This window comes from Pelecanus crispus, chromosome 7 (genome assembly GCF_030463565.1).
Source record: "Pelecanus crispus isolate bPelCri1 chromosome 7, bPelCri1.pri, whole genome shotgun sequence".
Lineage (NCBI taxonomy): Eukaryota > Metazoa > Chordata > Aves > Pelecaniformes > Pelecanidae > Pelecanus > Pelecanus crispus.
The window spans coordinates 4,757,867-4,773,937 of record NC_134649.1 but is presented as its reverse complement, the minus strand read 5'-3'; the positions used below and the strand labels follow the sequence as shown (position 1 = coordinate 4,773,937).

The window sequence follows — 16,071 nt, the reverse complement described above, 5'->3', positions numbered from 1 at the left end:
CTGCAGCTATGGACCCAGATGAATAAAAATGTCCTAGGCTGGATCTAAGCACCAGAGTGCAGCTTTAATACTGAATATGGGACAACGTATTTCTGATAACCCATTGCTAGGGGATTTTCGTAGTCTCAGGCTTGCATGATTGCATTCCTTAAGCCTGAAGATTCAAGTGGGTTCTGAATGCTTTGGGAGTTCCTTTCTTCAGGTCCAGTGGTCACATGTCATGCCAGTGAGGCTTGGCTAAAAGCAGAGGAACGAAGGGTTCCACCTCCCCCAGCTGTGATTTAGCTTGTACATCTTCCAGCTGGTAACTTTTTCCACCTCTTGCTGTTGAGAAGACTACATAGGCACTTTTGTCCAGCTAATGGGTTGTTGGATTTTGGGTTTTGATGTTATTTCTCTAGATGCATTGTCATTATGGACTAGTAAACTCCTTCAAGGACTGAAGGTATTTTCTATCGAATTCTCTAGTTTTGGTAGATACTGCATTTGCAGAAAAATGACAAGGAAGTCCAGTGGCTTTTCTTTTGAGTATGTTAAGGACCCACGTAGTAAAGCAGCATTAAATGGTCTTAAACGTAGAACTTAAACAGAGAACTGAAGTTACTCCGTAAAGCATAATGATATTGTGTGCTGAGAGTTAGATACCTTAGCATGCATACTGTTTCCTAGCCCTGCAGAATGTAATTGTGTTGGAAGCTATGGTTGGTCTTTCTAAGTCTTTCAGACTATCAATAATCCTCTTGCCCAAGCTCATGAATATGAGCATATGAAAACAACAAAGTCCCTTTAGAGTTCCCATTTTGTTTTTCCATAGCGGCCTGGATCTCAGACACTGCAGAACCACCAGTGAAAACTTGGATTTCTAGCAAAAGCTGCCACTTGTTTCTAGTGGGTTTGTTGGGCTATTGACAAATATTTATTAATTTCAGTTTTATGATTTATCTTGATTTTTCTCATGGCTCTTCTAAATAAATGTTCATTGTAAGAATTGAGTCTTGTGCTTAATTGATTCTGCTTTCAGAAGGCCAAAGAATACTGTGTGCATCCTTGAAAGACCTTCCCTTAAGGCGAAATCTGTAAAAGTGAATGAGAACCGGTTTCTTTTTAATGTCTACTTGAGTCTACTAAATTTAAAAAGCCATGTCTGTGTCTTTGTTCTGTGCTTCATGGCATCAAATTGGATAAACCGGCACAGATAAAACTCCTTAGAGATAAACTTACTGTTAACTCTTTCTGCTGCTGCCCTCCATCCCACTTTTTCCTCTACTTTTGGGGACTCCCCCTTCTCTTTAATGCCTTTCTTCCAGCTGTATGGGGTGAGTATCTTCACTGAAGCGAACTTAGACTCATTCCAAAAAAGAACAAACGGAGAGGCTTGAGAGCTATCTCACCTCCATATGGGAAGGCTATAGGGCATACTGCCATCCTGTTCAGGAATATTTTGGCTTCAGTTCCAGCTACTGAAAGAATTAGGCAAGGGCACCTATTTGAATAAAATGAGATTTTGAGTCTGAAGATTCACTGGATAGACTAAGTACTTCTTCCTTTCCATGCCTGAACTGACATCTTGCAAATAACGCAAATGGACTGACTTGACAGCATTAAAGCATAAGAGCAGAAATCTTAGTTTACTCTTGCTTAAACCAAAGCTCAGTGCATTGCTGCTTTCTAGATGCTGTACACCTAGGCAATAGACCTGGCTCATGCACGCTTCCCTGTTACTGAACTGTGCCTTTATGATAGCCTTAAGATTTTCTGTGGTACTTTTTCTGATGCGGAGTGCTAAAGGGTTTGTGTTTTAAGTGATGCATACAAAGGAGAGTGCCTGCCATCTATAAAGGCTTGCTGATGTAGTTAGTCAGATATTACCGTCAAAATTAAATATATTCAGCGGTAGACAAAGAGGAAGGAAAATCTACAAGAAGCCAGAAGGAAGAATCTCCACAAGTATTGGCTTACGTAACATGTTAAGAGTAGTGCCTGCTAGAAGTACAGGGTAAGCTTGTTCTGATTCATATCTTCCTTTTGAAAACAGGCAAATGTTTATAGTGTGGAGGATGTCTCCACCCCTCCCCCCAGTGAAGCTGCGTGCTGGAGAAAATGGTGACGCTGTATGTTTGTGAATTCTTACAATCTAAACATAGGCCATAATCATAGGTGTGTCTGTGCAGGGGTAAAAATCTGTTAGCTTCAGATGAAATCAGAAGCTGAAGTTTTGAGAGCTAGGTCTGACTCTGGTCAACATTTTGGGTTATACTAAGAAGTCTTTGTTCCAGATCTCAGTTTAAAAACCTGTTCAGCTTGGCAGCAGGATGAAATCTGCTAAAAAGCAACTATCAATCTGCAGTTTGTCTGAACTGCAGAGTGAATTGCTGGAAAGATACCTTTCTTCCAGTGGGAAGACGTAGAATTTTGTAGTTTTTGTGTTTTGTTTTTCGTTTTAATTTTCTTTCTTTTAAGCAAGTCTGAATGCATTTCCTTGCAGCTTCTGTAATCCTGCCTCAGAGTATATGAGATGAGAACTGAGGGAAAAGCAGAACTCGGTCCCCAATACAATTTCTTAATTAAAATCCACTTCACTAATTCTTTCTTCCATTCCTTATGTGCTGTCAGGAATATCTCATATTTTGGCATACAGCTTTTCCTATGTTTGCTGTAAGTTGACTGTTTAGCATTTGTTAAGCAATGTGTGGCCTCATATGCAAAACTTGCAAAGCATCAGTTAGGGCAGAAGGAGCTGAGCTATGTAAGACCATGACAGGATGGGACTGGATGCTGGAAGCTTCTTGCACTACGATTTGTAGCCAGAGTTAGAGCTTTGTTACTAAGTATCTGTATGTTGCAATGAGATTTAGTAAATAACTGAAGTTCTCAGGGTGGTTTACGAAAGCAGGTGTGTTCAAAGGTACACCAGTCCTATTGAGGGGAAAATACGCTTTTAATACAGGCAAAAGCAGCAGTAATACAGATGAACATATTAGGCCCTAGTTACACTGTCCCTCCTAGGCTGTGTCTTTGCTGATGCAGGTGAAATTGGAGACTACAAGCCCTGGTATCTCTGCTGTTGGCCAGCTTGCTGTCAATATTTATTGCTTCAGCTGCTGCAAGGCTTCCAGTCAGCATGCAAAAGAAAGATGGTTTTAATGTCCTGAAGGCCTGGAGTACTCAACAATAACTTTTTTTTTTTTAAGAGGAGATAAGATTTCTTGCAACTGCAGGAATGCTTCTAAGGAGGTTCTTGAAAGTTGTGTATAAACTGCTCGCCAGTTTGCTGTGGTTCACTTTTTTGTTCATATAACTCCATATAATCATGTTCACAGATTATTTACTTAGAGTAAAATGAGATGCTGTGAAATAATTAAGCTAGCATCTGATTCTAGTATACAGAACCCAATTTCATGAACACACATTAAATGTGACTTCTTTTTTTCCTTAGTGAAATAAGTATATAGCATTTTGCATGAAGACAAAATGCTTTATTGTCATACCAGAAAGGAATGGAAAAGATTGCAGATTCTTCCTTGTGTACTCTAGTGATACTGTTAGGAAAAAAAAAAAAATCCATTCCTATGTCTAAATAAGTCTATCACTTCACACGCAGGAATTTAACACTGGCTTTAACCACACATTTCTCCAAGCTCAAAGATTGGCTGAGGTGTCTGAACTTGCACATTGCACACTTTCATCTACCAGGGCTACAGGCAGTATCAAAGTTTTGTAGTGGGGTGCAACTGCTCTTGCCAAAATAAGATACTGCTGTTAACATTAAGTGCAGCAATTAGAGCTAATACCTTCAAGGAGAAGTTGTTCGTGTCCGATTGCTGTGTATTTGCTTTATTGTCAGAGGTGAAGAAGACGACGGCATGGATGGAAGGGATCCAGCAGTGTGTATGAAATAGGCACTGTTTTGTGTAGTCTTCCTAGCAGGTTTAAATCATTGATGCAATAATTAAATGCTGAGATGTCCACTTTGGCCATCTGATAGTGCAAGAGACTGAGGCTGGTTGTGCAGTCTTCCCTTCTGAAGTGGTTTCAGGGCTGCTTCTTGGCATTTCTAAAGGTTTCTTTGATAGTGATGATAATTATTTTTTCCTTTTCCAAAATCAGGACAGTAAGCTGTATGTGACTGATTTTTATTTTTTTTTTTTTTTTTTTAATTTTATTTTTTAATGCGTAATTGCAGGTCTGGATGGCCAGCTACATGTATAGCCTCCGATTCCTGACCAGTCCTGGTTATTGTCAGGTCTAGGCAGTCATTGGATCAGATAGTGCTTGGCTGGCAAAGTAGTAAAGACAGAGATGTCTACCTTAGAGTTTCAAAAAGCTTGCATTTGCATTTAACGTTTCATGTCAAAGTTAAATTAATATACTTGTTTAAATGGAAGAGGTTTTCAGTAAGGGAAGTCTACAGTAATCTAAGCCTGACTGAGCTTCTGCTTCAGATTCCTGGCTACTTAATGTAATTGAAAATAGGCCAGCTGCCTTTCAAATACATTAAGATTCAGCTTTTGCGATATCTTGTTCTTCTCAGTATTCCTTGCTCTTGTTTAACTCTTCAGTGATGTAGTAATTTATGCATGTAGTAGTTTACCAGAAGGGTTTTATGTATTTACCTGTGGATCAGTTAATTGATTCTTGCTTGGGACCTTGATCAAATTTTTCTGGGCCTTCACTTAAACTTCTGTCAGCTATATCTTCTCATTCAGACCTTTTTAGTGGCTCTATTCATGTAAGATGTTTGTCAGGGTTTTTGACACAAAGAGAAATTGAGATACTTTCAGAGTTTTGAGGATATCTGGTTTTAATACAATAATGGGAACAAATGGGTCAAACTGCGTCTTTTATTTATAGTCATTGAGTATTTAATTCCAGAAGCTATTGAAACAGGTGTATTAGTACATCTTGCTATCTATCACTTGAATTGTATCTTTGCTGTGAAGCAGTCATGTTAGTTAGGGTCAGATGACTTTGTATGATGGTTTGTTGCCACTGATAAGGAAAAAATAGTTTCAAAGTTAGTTAGTTTTAGAATTAGGTTTCTATTCAGAGAACAGTTCTTACCTGAAGACTCAGTGTAGTATAAGCAGTGTAGTTTAGGTAAATTTTTGCAAGTGAATCAAAGTGGCTAGGTTAATGTTAATGACATACGAATGCCCAGACTACCAGACATCACCTGCCAATAAAGGAAAAGATTTATATGCAGGAGCAGTAAATATTCAGCATAATATTCTTGCTTCTTTTTCTTAGTAGAAACTGACTTTACAACAGTATGTTTAGGTGTTGGGGGACGTATCTTAATGTAGTTAACTTTTGGTTTTAATGGCCTGCCCTGTACTTGATTTGGACAGCTTAGCTTCTGGTTGCTTTTAAGAATGTAGACATCCAAATGGAGGGCAGTAATGCCAGCCTTGGGGGCGGGGGGAAGGGGGGAGAGAAAGAGGGTTGTGAAGTACTTCGACCTAAAACACTTTATTGATCTTAAGAAATTTCATTCTAGGCCGCTTTTAAAAGCGGCTGCTGAAATTAGAGAGTTCGTAGGAATCAGACTGTTTCTTGACTGTGGGCACCTAGCACCATCTTCCCGAGTTCATTGATGTTGCCTATATTCTGCTTGTATTTAATCTTTTTCCAATATATCACTCCTGAGATGTAGTTGAGTGGATTCATCTCAACTTGTATGTTACTTTATTATTTGCCACCTGCCTGCCTGAGATTCTGAAACCTTTAGATTATAAAGAAACAGTCTCCATGCATGTTTGGAAAGGACCTGCCCTATGATCTGCTGTAGCCCCTCCACCCCCAACAGTAATGTTTTTTTATTTGAATATAAAATGACTGTTTGCTTAAAAGGATGCAGGGAAGGGAGTAGTTCACTGAAATTTGGTTTTAATCTCTCTGAAGTACGGTGTAACTTTTTTTAATTATTTAAAAGTTTGAACTGGTGGTGTATCTGAATTGTAAAAGAAGAGATTGAGTTTTGAACAAGGGCTATGGCAGCCACAGAAAAAAAAAATATTACCGCTGATCTTCGTTAGAAACATGTAGGCGTCTTTATGGTTTACTGAATGTCTTATTGAGGCATGCAGGCTGTTTGAAGCATTATGTTGTCGTGTCTGTCTGGTTTATAATTGTTGCACTTCAACAATATGACTGCATGCTGTCATTTAATCAGACATCGAATAAATTATCAAGAAAGCTTTCTGGATAATTGTTCAGAGATTTATAGATTCTTTGATGGTGTGATACCTATTCTATTTGTTCTTGGGTTTCCTGTCCCGTTCCCTTTAAAAGGTGGGGCTGCCCGCACCATGTGGAATCCTCTGGAAGACTGGAAATGTGTATTTGGTAAGAAGGAGAGTATGCTCGGGAGGGAAATGGTTGTGGAGACTACCTGTCATAGCAGGTTAAAAAAAAAAAAAAGAAAAAAAGAAGAAAAGAGGGAGAGTCAGGCAAGAACCTTGGAGCCTGCAGCCTGTGCAGAGCATGAAGAAAAGTTGATATATGGGATCAGGAAGAAGCAGATAGTTAAGAATGAGCTCAGCCTTAGCTTGGGAAGAAGTTCCCCAAGTACAAAATGGGAGCATATGGTGCTCTGTGTCACAAAGCCACTGTTGACTGAAGGCAAACTTGGAAACGAAGACCTGTCTTGCAAGGGCACAAGGTGCAAGGAAGAATCTGTTTATCATCCTCCTATATTTCCATTCTCTCATCTACTCACATTTGTCCCTTGCTAAGAACTTTAATAAAATCTGGCGTTTTTTAGTTTCAAGTCTGGTTTGAGGAAGCTCTCTGTAGGAGAAGGTATAAGCAGAGCCATGTGAAAGCTATGGCTGCCTTTGTATCCCATTACATTCCTGAAGTCAGCTGTAAATGTTTTTGATTGCCGTAATGTTTGTTCAGTAACATGTGTTGAAGTTGCTGTCATGTGGCTGTTTGTTGCATTACCTCAACAGTTTGTACTTTGTAGGCAGAGAGGACAGTTTTCCTCTTTGTAAAAAGTAAAAATCAATTACTAGAAGTTTAGCCACTGATAAGTGACTTCACTGAGTTTTAGAAGTCTTGCTGCAAATCACAAAATCAGTTCGCTGAAGTACCAAGCTAGTACAGTTTTCTGCATTGGGTAAAACCAGTGTTAAATAAGATTACCTCATAATTTACGTTCTTTGTTTTTTCCAGTAGAAGAAACTAAAAACCAGAGGCAATCAAATGTCTTTTGTGTACATACTTCCTAAGGAAAAATCTGCTACGGTTTCTACTCTTGCCTTGGGAACCTGTGCCAGTTATATACCCGTCAGTTTTAATATACTGAGAACAGACACTGTTTTACTTAACTGGAGAATTGCTTATTTGGCATTTGCTACAAGGAAACTGAAATGCAGCCTGCAAAATTTGAATACAATTTTAAAGAGAGTATTTGAAGGGTAGGAGTAATAAATCTCATAACACTGGCCTACAGTATGTGCTGTGTTCTGAATATTTTTTCTGCCTGTCTTCATTTCTATAAATTTTAAACCTTATGTCAGGGTGCTGTTTGAGTTAGCTCAGTTGGCACCTTGTTTAATTTTGAACTGTGTAAAAGTAGTAAACTGTATTTGTGTTTTTCTGATGTTGCTTTCAGGTGTTTATTTTTTTTGCCAAATAATCTAGCTGTGAGATGTGGTTATGATACATCAGAACTTGTATGGAAAGATACTTTTGTCTAGTTTTTGGCTTATGAATGCTCAGTTCTTTATATGTAGGTTATTTGCTGAGGTTCTAAATGGTTGTAAAATTAGTGCCCCCCCAAGCACCCACTAAAAACTTCAGTACTCCTCGGAAAAGGTAATCTACTTAAATCATGTAGTTCACAGAGGCAAAAAGGAGGACAGTGCTCCTTATAGATAAGGATGTCCAAGTAGAAATGCCAGGAACCTGAATTTTTAAGGTTACTTTGACATGTTGTTGCTTATGTTTAAAGTGCTGCTCCCACTGAATTCAGCCTGGCATGGCCATGTTAAAAAATCAGAGCAAAGCTTTCAATTTAATTATGTAGGAAATGATGAAAACAATGGGTGACCACATATATATGGGAAAAAAAGCAGATCATGCAGCTTGGCTAGAATTTCACAGAAATCTGACCAAATCAATTTAGTACTTTAGAACGGTATTCAGCAGTTGTAACTGTGAAACCGTCTTCTGTCCACTTGCAGTCCCCAGCCTTATTCACTGTACATACTCTGATTTGCTCTACCCATTCCCATAGATAAATATAGATGTGACAAATGGGGCAGAGGTATTGTGAGAACTTTGAGATAGTGCGCTGTACCTTTGCCAAGTAAGATTATCAATAGATTAGAAGAATACAGATAAACTTAAGATGAGATAGGAAAAGCAGTGAGCCAAGGTAGCAGTAATTAAAGCTTGAGTGTCACTGCAGTAGCTGATGATATATGAAGACTTCTGGAAATAGATTTCCCAATGATAGTACTTTTTCTTAAAGCCATAACTTGACTTAGAGGTATGTAACATCTTTTATCTAAAGATGCATCAATGAGCCTGAAGAAGATTGATGAAGTGTTAAGATGTTGCAAAACCAGAAGAGAGCTCCATTCTGGTTGGTAAATTCATTAATTGGAAACTGAACAGTTCTGTGTATGTATTTTATTCTCTTTCATTGTAAGATGAAGAAAAACACTAAAATGAACCTTTTAATTGTCAACACTGTTAAGTGTTTGTTGTTTAGTTAATTACCAATGCTTGTGAAGGTCTTTTCAGCTGATTTTTCCTGAATCATTAGGATGGCTCTAAAGAAAAGAAATTATTTTCCCAGCTGAGAATAACAGCATGGTTTCAGCTATCTCCCCCCCCACCTTACCCCCCCCCCCCCCCCAGTGAATGTAAAAAGTTCACTTCACATGGTTCTGTTTTGTCTTCTGTAACAGGGGAGAGCTCTTTTGTAGCAGCTTTTTGTTGTGGGTGAAATGCTATATAATTTAAAGACATCTCCAGTTGACATGTTCTTATCGACATTTTGGAAGATACATCCTGGTGGTTCCCTTCTTTAGAGGCAGAAAGGAGTTTTGATAAGACAATATGTTGTGTCCGTCTCCCCCCCTCCCCCCCCCCCCCCCCCCACCATGGGTGTTGAGTTCCACAGCCATTACAGAGTGATAGTATATATACTTGAGGCAGATGTTTTTGATCTTGAAAAACATTTAATATATTTTATATTTATATTTTACTTCAGGAAAGAAACCGTCCTTAAGTGGCTTATGTTGCACAGAGGTCTGTGGGTTTAAAACCTGTATTTAAATGCTTTTAGTTGCACTTTGAGCTTGTCGTGTGAAGTTACGAAACACATAATGAGTTTTAAACTACCTGCCAATGCTCTTCTGTTTTGTTATGGAGCAATCATATTGAAACTTAAGTTTAGATTTCTGCATCTAGTTCATTAATTTTCTAAGAGCTGTAAATGGAAAAAAAGAGAGGATTATCTGGTCAAAAGATTTAAAATTGTGATCAAACTGACATGGTTGTTCTAAAAGCTATGGCTCATTCACAAGGAAATTAGTCTTTCTGGCCACAGCTTTTAAATATTGGGTTTTGTTAACAGTGTTCAGAATCATCTTTCTTTGGGGCTATTTTTGTATACCATGGAAAAGTTGCATCTTTCAACAAATTATATGATAAATTAGGAACAAGTTTCTTGAGAAACTCTCTGGAGCATGTTTTCCAGACTCCTATTCAGTCACACAGTTATTTTCTTAATCTGTTTGTAGAGGTCTGGCAACAGAGTTCTTTTGACTACTTAAAACATTAAGTTCTGCTTCTGTCTAAAACTGGATTTACAATCCAATATTGAGAGTTTAGTTCTCTTTCTGTGGTCTTTTTTCTCCACTGTTAGCTCATCAGTTTCCAGATTCTATTTTCCAACTGCGTTCTGATGTGGCTTTGAGAATGCAAAGGTAAATTATTTTAGAAAATATCAAGACCAAATTTATGGATGGGAATAATAAAATAGAATTTAATGTCAGTTGAAAATATTTGGTAAAGATACATGCTTTTGCAGATAGCTTGATAATGGCTGTTTTGCTTCTAGAGAGTATAAATGCTCAGAATAGGACGATGCATATTTTTTGGACAAAAAAAGTTTATAGCAATGTAACTGTGAAAAATATTTGGGTATTGAGTTTAATTGTGATGTGAACCCATTTAATTTTGAATAACTAACTAGAGTAGGATTTCTGGATGTGCCTTGTCCTGGACAAGGCCAGATTTGTCTTACTCTCTAGGAGTGCATGTACTCATAGTCATAGGTGATGCTGATAGTTCTCAAAAACGGTTTGGTCTGTCAGCTTGGGAAAATTGCTCTTTAAAAAAAATGTTCATTCTAAGAGTAATAAAACTTGTTTTAAAAACAGGCATCTGAATCTTAGTTCATTTTTCATACAGCGTAGATGTCTGTAGTTCTGTTTGCAAGAAAATATAGTTAGTCAACTTCATCTTAGACAGGACTTACTGCATAGAAAAGAATGGCAGAAAAGGCCATTTTGAGCAACAGATATTTAGGTAGTATTGGGAAGTTGCAATTCTTCAATAAGACCATATTTTTTGAAAGTACTTTGAGATCTTTTCTAATATGCCTTCAAAACTTAATTTGAAAAGCTGTGCAACTTAGAAGCTAAAAATAGATTTGATTTTAATGTGGAAACTGAGGACCACGTTTAGTTGCAGAACTCCACAAATCCACTCTTAGAAGTACAGTTTACTTAAGGTGTGCGTTTGTTCTTCCCAGCTGAAAGAAACAAGTGTGTTATGATGCATAAAAAAGAATATCAATAAAGAATTGTTTAGGGCTTCCTGGTTTTTTATGTTGTCCCACTTTTTTAAAAAATGTTATTTTGGCTAAGGGTTGTATTATTGTTTTATAACAATGCTTGTGTATCACTTGCTAGCTGAGGACCTTGGAGCTCTGAGGCCGGTCTCATTTACTGGAAGGCTCTACTTGGATGTAGAAGAATGGGTTCTAAACTGAGGATGGAAAAAAGATTTATTTCCTAATATTGTGGTACAGCAAGAAGTGTGAGATAAATGACAACATGTAGTCTTGTTTTGAAGGGGTAGGCCGTGCTATTGTTTTACACTTATATTTTACAGTACTGACACTAATGTATGATGACAAGGCTATAGAAATGTGGTTGTAGGAAGCATTTTTGTTACTGTTTTTGCACACCTCTGCAAAAACTGCAGCACGAATCTGAGCGTCATCTCTGTTAAGTGCATATAGATAAGCACTTATAGATAGGTGGGGTCCCTTTGCTTGAAATCTTAATTTTAAAATCTAGCTTCAAAGTGGTAGCAATGAATCTTGGAGCGGGGCTGGTAGAATGTCTAGAGCACAGTAATAACATCCCATGGCTCTCAGCATGTTTCAGTGCAGATCCAAACCTGAGTGAATATGTTCTTTTGTAATTAGTTTGGGATTTAGGAAAAAAGGCGCCTAGAGTTGTATACTTACTTTTTATGGGTTTGCATTCTCTTTCAGGTTATGAAGAAGAAAATGTTCTTATCTCTCACTTCTAGACAGTGACATGGTTAATTGAAAGGTTCTCGGACTTCTTTTGATTGTGTTGTGAAGACGTTATTTGACTCAATTTTTTTTCTAGCTATTTCCACTTAGAATTATGGGGCAGGGAGGGAGGACACGTGCATGTTTACAGGTACTATGGAAAAATGAGATACTCTGTGTTATCTGCCTTGTTAATGTAAAAGAGTCAACACCTGGTGATGGGCCTGGTCTCCATCTGGATATGTATGGTAATATTTATATTCTGGTCACATCCTTGGTAAGCACACGAAGTATTAGTCAGAATTAGCAGTGAATGTGCAGTTTGGCCGAGATTTGGTTGTGCAGTCTGTGCCCATCGGTTCATGCTTAGGGGCCAAATCTACAAAAATAGCTGCACAGGCTCTTTTAAGACTAGAAAAAGACCTGTTAACCTTGATTTAGTCAAAATTATTGTCTGCTATTTCAGTCTTAGCTTATCAGTGTAAGATGCATCTATACAGATCTGTGTTTTTGTGCAGCTGTGGCTTTTGTGAGTTATCATGCAAATTACCTGACGTCATGACACTCATTGCTTTGTGTGCATTGCAGCAAATGAGCTGTGATGAGATGGTTACTGTCAAATGTAACCTGTAACCGTGATGGTGAAATGGGAGTTCCAAGAAAACAGAGAGGCAGAAGGAAGGAAAAGGAAACTAAATGGAAGGGGTATAATTCTGACAGTTTTTCCTAACCTGTTCTGCCAGAAGGCTTCAAGACCTTGTGGAGTTCTGCACAGATATAATTTGTTTCCACTGAACCCTTGAAAGAATCTTTTTAAATAGGTCAAATACAGTTTCCTTGCTTTAAAGTTGTGTATCTCTTGCTCTTTATGAAACTGTAAGCAACCTTGGCAACAAACTGATCTGAGTAGCTGAAAATACGCAGTTGTGAGGGTTTGGTTTTTTTTGTTTTGCATATGGTTCTGTTGTCTTTCAGTATTTAGTGTAGTGTTTTCATGTGTATTAGGGAAGGGAATATATCCAGAAAATTTGGAATAAAGTTTACTTTTATACAGTAATAGAGGCTTTTACTTGGACAGCTACAAGTATCATTTTTCTTGCTATCATTGTAAGCTGACATTATTTTCTGTGTGAAGCTCATCATGAAGTACATAGGGGTTTTTTCCTTCTTTTTCTCTGCTTTTATTGTTTTGTTTAATACATGCCTGAGATTCTTACTAAAAAAGAAAAAAAGAAAGAACAATATTTTGCTTCTATGTGCCCATGCAAGTAATGTAGAGCAATTTTGGTGGCTGTAATTCTGTTCACTTAAGGAAGTAGAACTTTACCTTTGTCAAGGTTACTTCATATTAGTTTCATGTTTACTTTCAGAAAGAAATGTGAATTGACCTTCATATATGTCTGCTGATTTTCCTCTATTTGGGTAAAAGTTTGTTCATGATCTAGGTGAAATGGCTTTGTGACTTAAGAATTTTACCTAAGTATGTTTGCAATGCAACTATGATTTAGCAAAATGAAAACTTTACTAATTACATTTTTGATGTAACCATATAGTGGACACAGTCTTATATCTTATCTCACATAGTTTTGTTGCTAGTCAGGATGGAAAATAAAACTGCAACTCCGACTTGATCAAGGATTAGAAAAAAAATCATTGCTTCCATGAGAAATATAACGTATTTGTCATTGGTGGTAACTTCCCATTTGGACATTCTGAGCACGCATGAAAAGTGGCTTTTTACTGCACAATTTACTCGATGATTTTGCAGTTAGTGTCAAGATCCTTTCTACTTTAAGCTCATGCCAAACTTAGGTTTCGATTCTTAGCTTTGAAAATCATCACTTCAAAATGAAAGGGATGCTGTATTTCAGCGCTGGGTTGCCTTTGGCAAATGTGTTTCAAAGCCAGGTTTCTGGTGCCCATAGCAACCTGTGGAGAGGGAGGAGAAGGCTGGACCCAGATGGGGACCGACGCGCAAATAGGAATTTGGAATTTGCTAAGTGAGAAAAGCGCTTGAGGTTGGAGAAAGTCACAGACCTGAGATGAGAGGCAACAGTGGACTGATTAAAGAAGGTGAAGCAGAGGTCGTAAATGGGAAATGGGTTGATGCATTTATGCCTAATACAGCATACTAAATTTAAAAGACCTGAAATAACACCCCAAAACTATAACAAAATGTTGGTGAAAATTACTGTCAGTTTTCCCATTTCCCTTTGTGTGATGGTACATGGAACAGATAATAGTGTTTCCTTGTTGTTGTTTCTTCCATTAGCTCATGGAAAACGTTTGTGTATCTCTTATTTTGTATCCTTAAGTATATATATATTGTATAACCTCACATCATATTTCTCTTCCTCTCTACCCTGTTCTCCCATGAGCTCCTTATTTTATTCACTGCATAGACTTGCTTTTGAGTATCTGTTGTAGAAGGTGGAAGAGCTGAGTGAGTAAGACTGTATGAAGAAAGTGTGTGGTCCCACACAAGGGTTTTAAAACTCTGTTCTGGAGCATAGGTCTGTTTCCTTAGGAAAATCGTGAACTAATAAATTTGCCTAGGTGTATGTTTAACACAGTAGAGCATGAAATACTGTTATGTCTCTGTATAAATTTATGGTAGATCATCATAAAATTATATATACCTCATATCTTGTATACTGTATGCACTGTGTGTCCTTCTGTTTCAGAAAGAGCAGTGCGTCACTGGGAAGGGTAGAGAGGAGGACAGGATGGCTGGCCAGAGAATGGCTTTTGTGTAAGAAGTGGTTAATTGGAGTAGGATTCTTTAGCTTTGAGTAAAGGTAACTGAACAATATAGGCATCAAAATCAGGACTAACATGAAAGGTGAAGATGAGTGTGTGTTTACTGCCTCGTATAATTAAAAATCTGTGGATACCAACTATAATTAGCAGGATCAGGCTTAAATGAAAGGATACATCTTCTATTCTGATGCATAACTAAGCTGTGGAACTCCTTGCTTCTAGGTGCTAAAAATTTACACAGATTCAAAAGTAATATTCATGGAAGAAGATTTGATGAACAGCTTTAAATCTAAGATTCCTTATGTGACTTCAGAAGTTCCTGATTCAAAAATCACTGAGTATCTGGATAAAATGCTTTATAAATACTGCTTTTAAGTGATATATGCTTATTCTATTCCTATGTCCCTCCTTTACCATTGTAATAGCCATGGATAAAACACTGGACCAGACAAATCTTTGGTCTCACATGTGGTGGCTCCTTGTATGGACTAGTTAGGATGGTGAGTGCTTTTAAAAAGCAGAGGAAGGAATCTGATAATTCTGTATTCAGAGAACTGTTTCAATAATGTAGGGTATATTTAAAAAATGAAGCCATGCATGAAGGAGAAAACAAATTTTAAGAGCTGCTTATAGAGACCCTTTTATTAGGTATGTTCAAGGAATGCAACCAGATTTTTGCAGAACTAAATTTAATGTGTGACAATAGCATGAGCTGAGGTTTTTTGGGTTTGTGATTTTTTTGTTGGTTGGTTTTTTGGTGGTGGGGTTTTTTTGTTGGGTTTTGTTTCTTTTTTTTAAGAGAGTGGGGTAGCTGACTTAAGACAATGTTTTATGAATTGAAGCTTAGAGTCCAGTGGGTATTTTTGTTTGGGTTGGTTTTTTTTAACAAAAAAGGTATACATTTATATGCCAGCTGTTGCTTTCCATGTAAAATTTGCTGTGTGCTATTGGTTGTGTAGAGGCTTGTTCATCTGACCTTAGCTAGCTGTTAATACCTTTTCAGCAGCACCTTGGAAGAATTTTTTTTCTTGAAGAAAATAAAAGGAATGCAACTCTGATGCATGCTTCTAAGAGTTTTGATGTAGAAACAATGTCTAGTGCATATTCTTTTGACCAATGGACATCACATCGTCTTAAATTCCATGGAATAGTATTTCTAAATACTGTTGGGCATTTTATGATGTTTTACCAAAGCAGTCCTTTGTTGATATTGGGTAAATATAAAATGACATCCCTTCATTTTGTGATGTTCCTCCACCTCTTTCTTTTTCTTTTTTTTTTTTTTTCTCTTCTCCCAAGCTGCATCAGAATGTCATGGTTGTTTCCTCCATGTAAATTGAATGTATTGTGACGTGTAGCCTGTGACTAATTGCCTCTTGCTGTCTCTACGTATTAGCTGTCTGATGGTGATGTGGTTGCGCCACTTTCTACACATGGCCTCAAGGATATGGCATTGTGACACCCATATTAAAATATGCAAGGCTGGATTTCAAAAGATGTTTTGGGTTGGAAAGTTAGAGAGGTTATAAGCTAATGTTGTGGCTGGTTTTACCCCTTTTATTTTAATGAATATTAGGTGGTAATAGAATAAGGTCTACCTATTTCATGTTTATACATTCTAATATACAGTTGATATTCTAGAGGCTGTTTCTTTTCAATTGTTTTCCAGTTTTGTTGAATTAATGTTATCCTACAGTTCAAGCAGTATGTTTGGAATATGGCTTAGCAATTTTTTTACCAAACATGCATTTGAAGTTTGTTAA

The 16,071-nt window shown here is 37.4% G+C and overlaps 1 protein-coding gene across 4 annotated transcripts in view; it reads left to right on the top strand.

Annotated features, from left to right (window-relative positions):
* Positions 1–16,071, top strand: part of MEF2A (myocyte enhancer factor 2A) — an 81,659-nt gene that overhangs the window by 9,116 nt on the left and 56,472 nt on the right. The gene's annotated exons all lie outside the window — the stretch shown is intronic.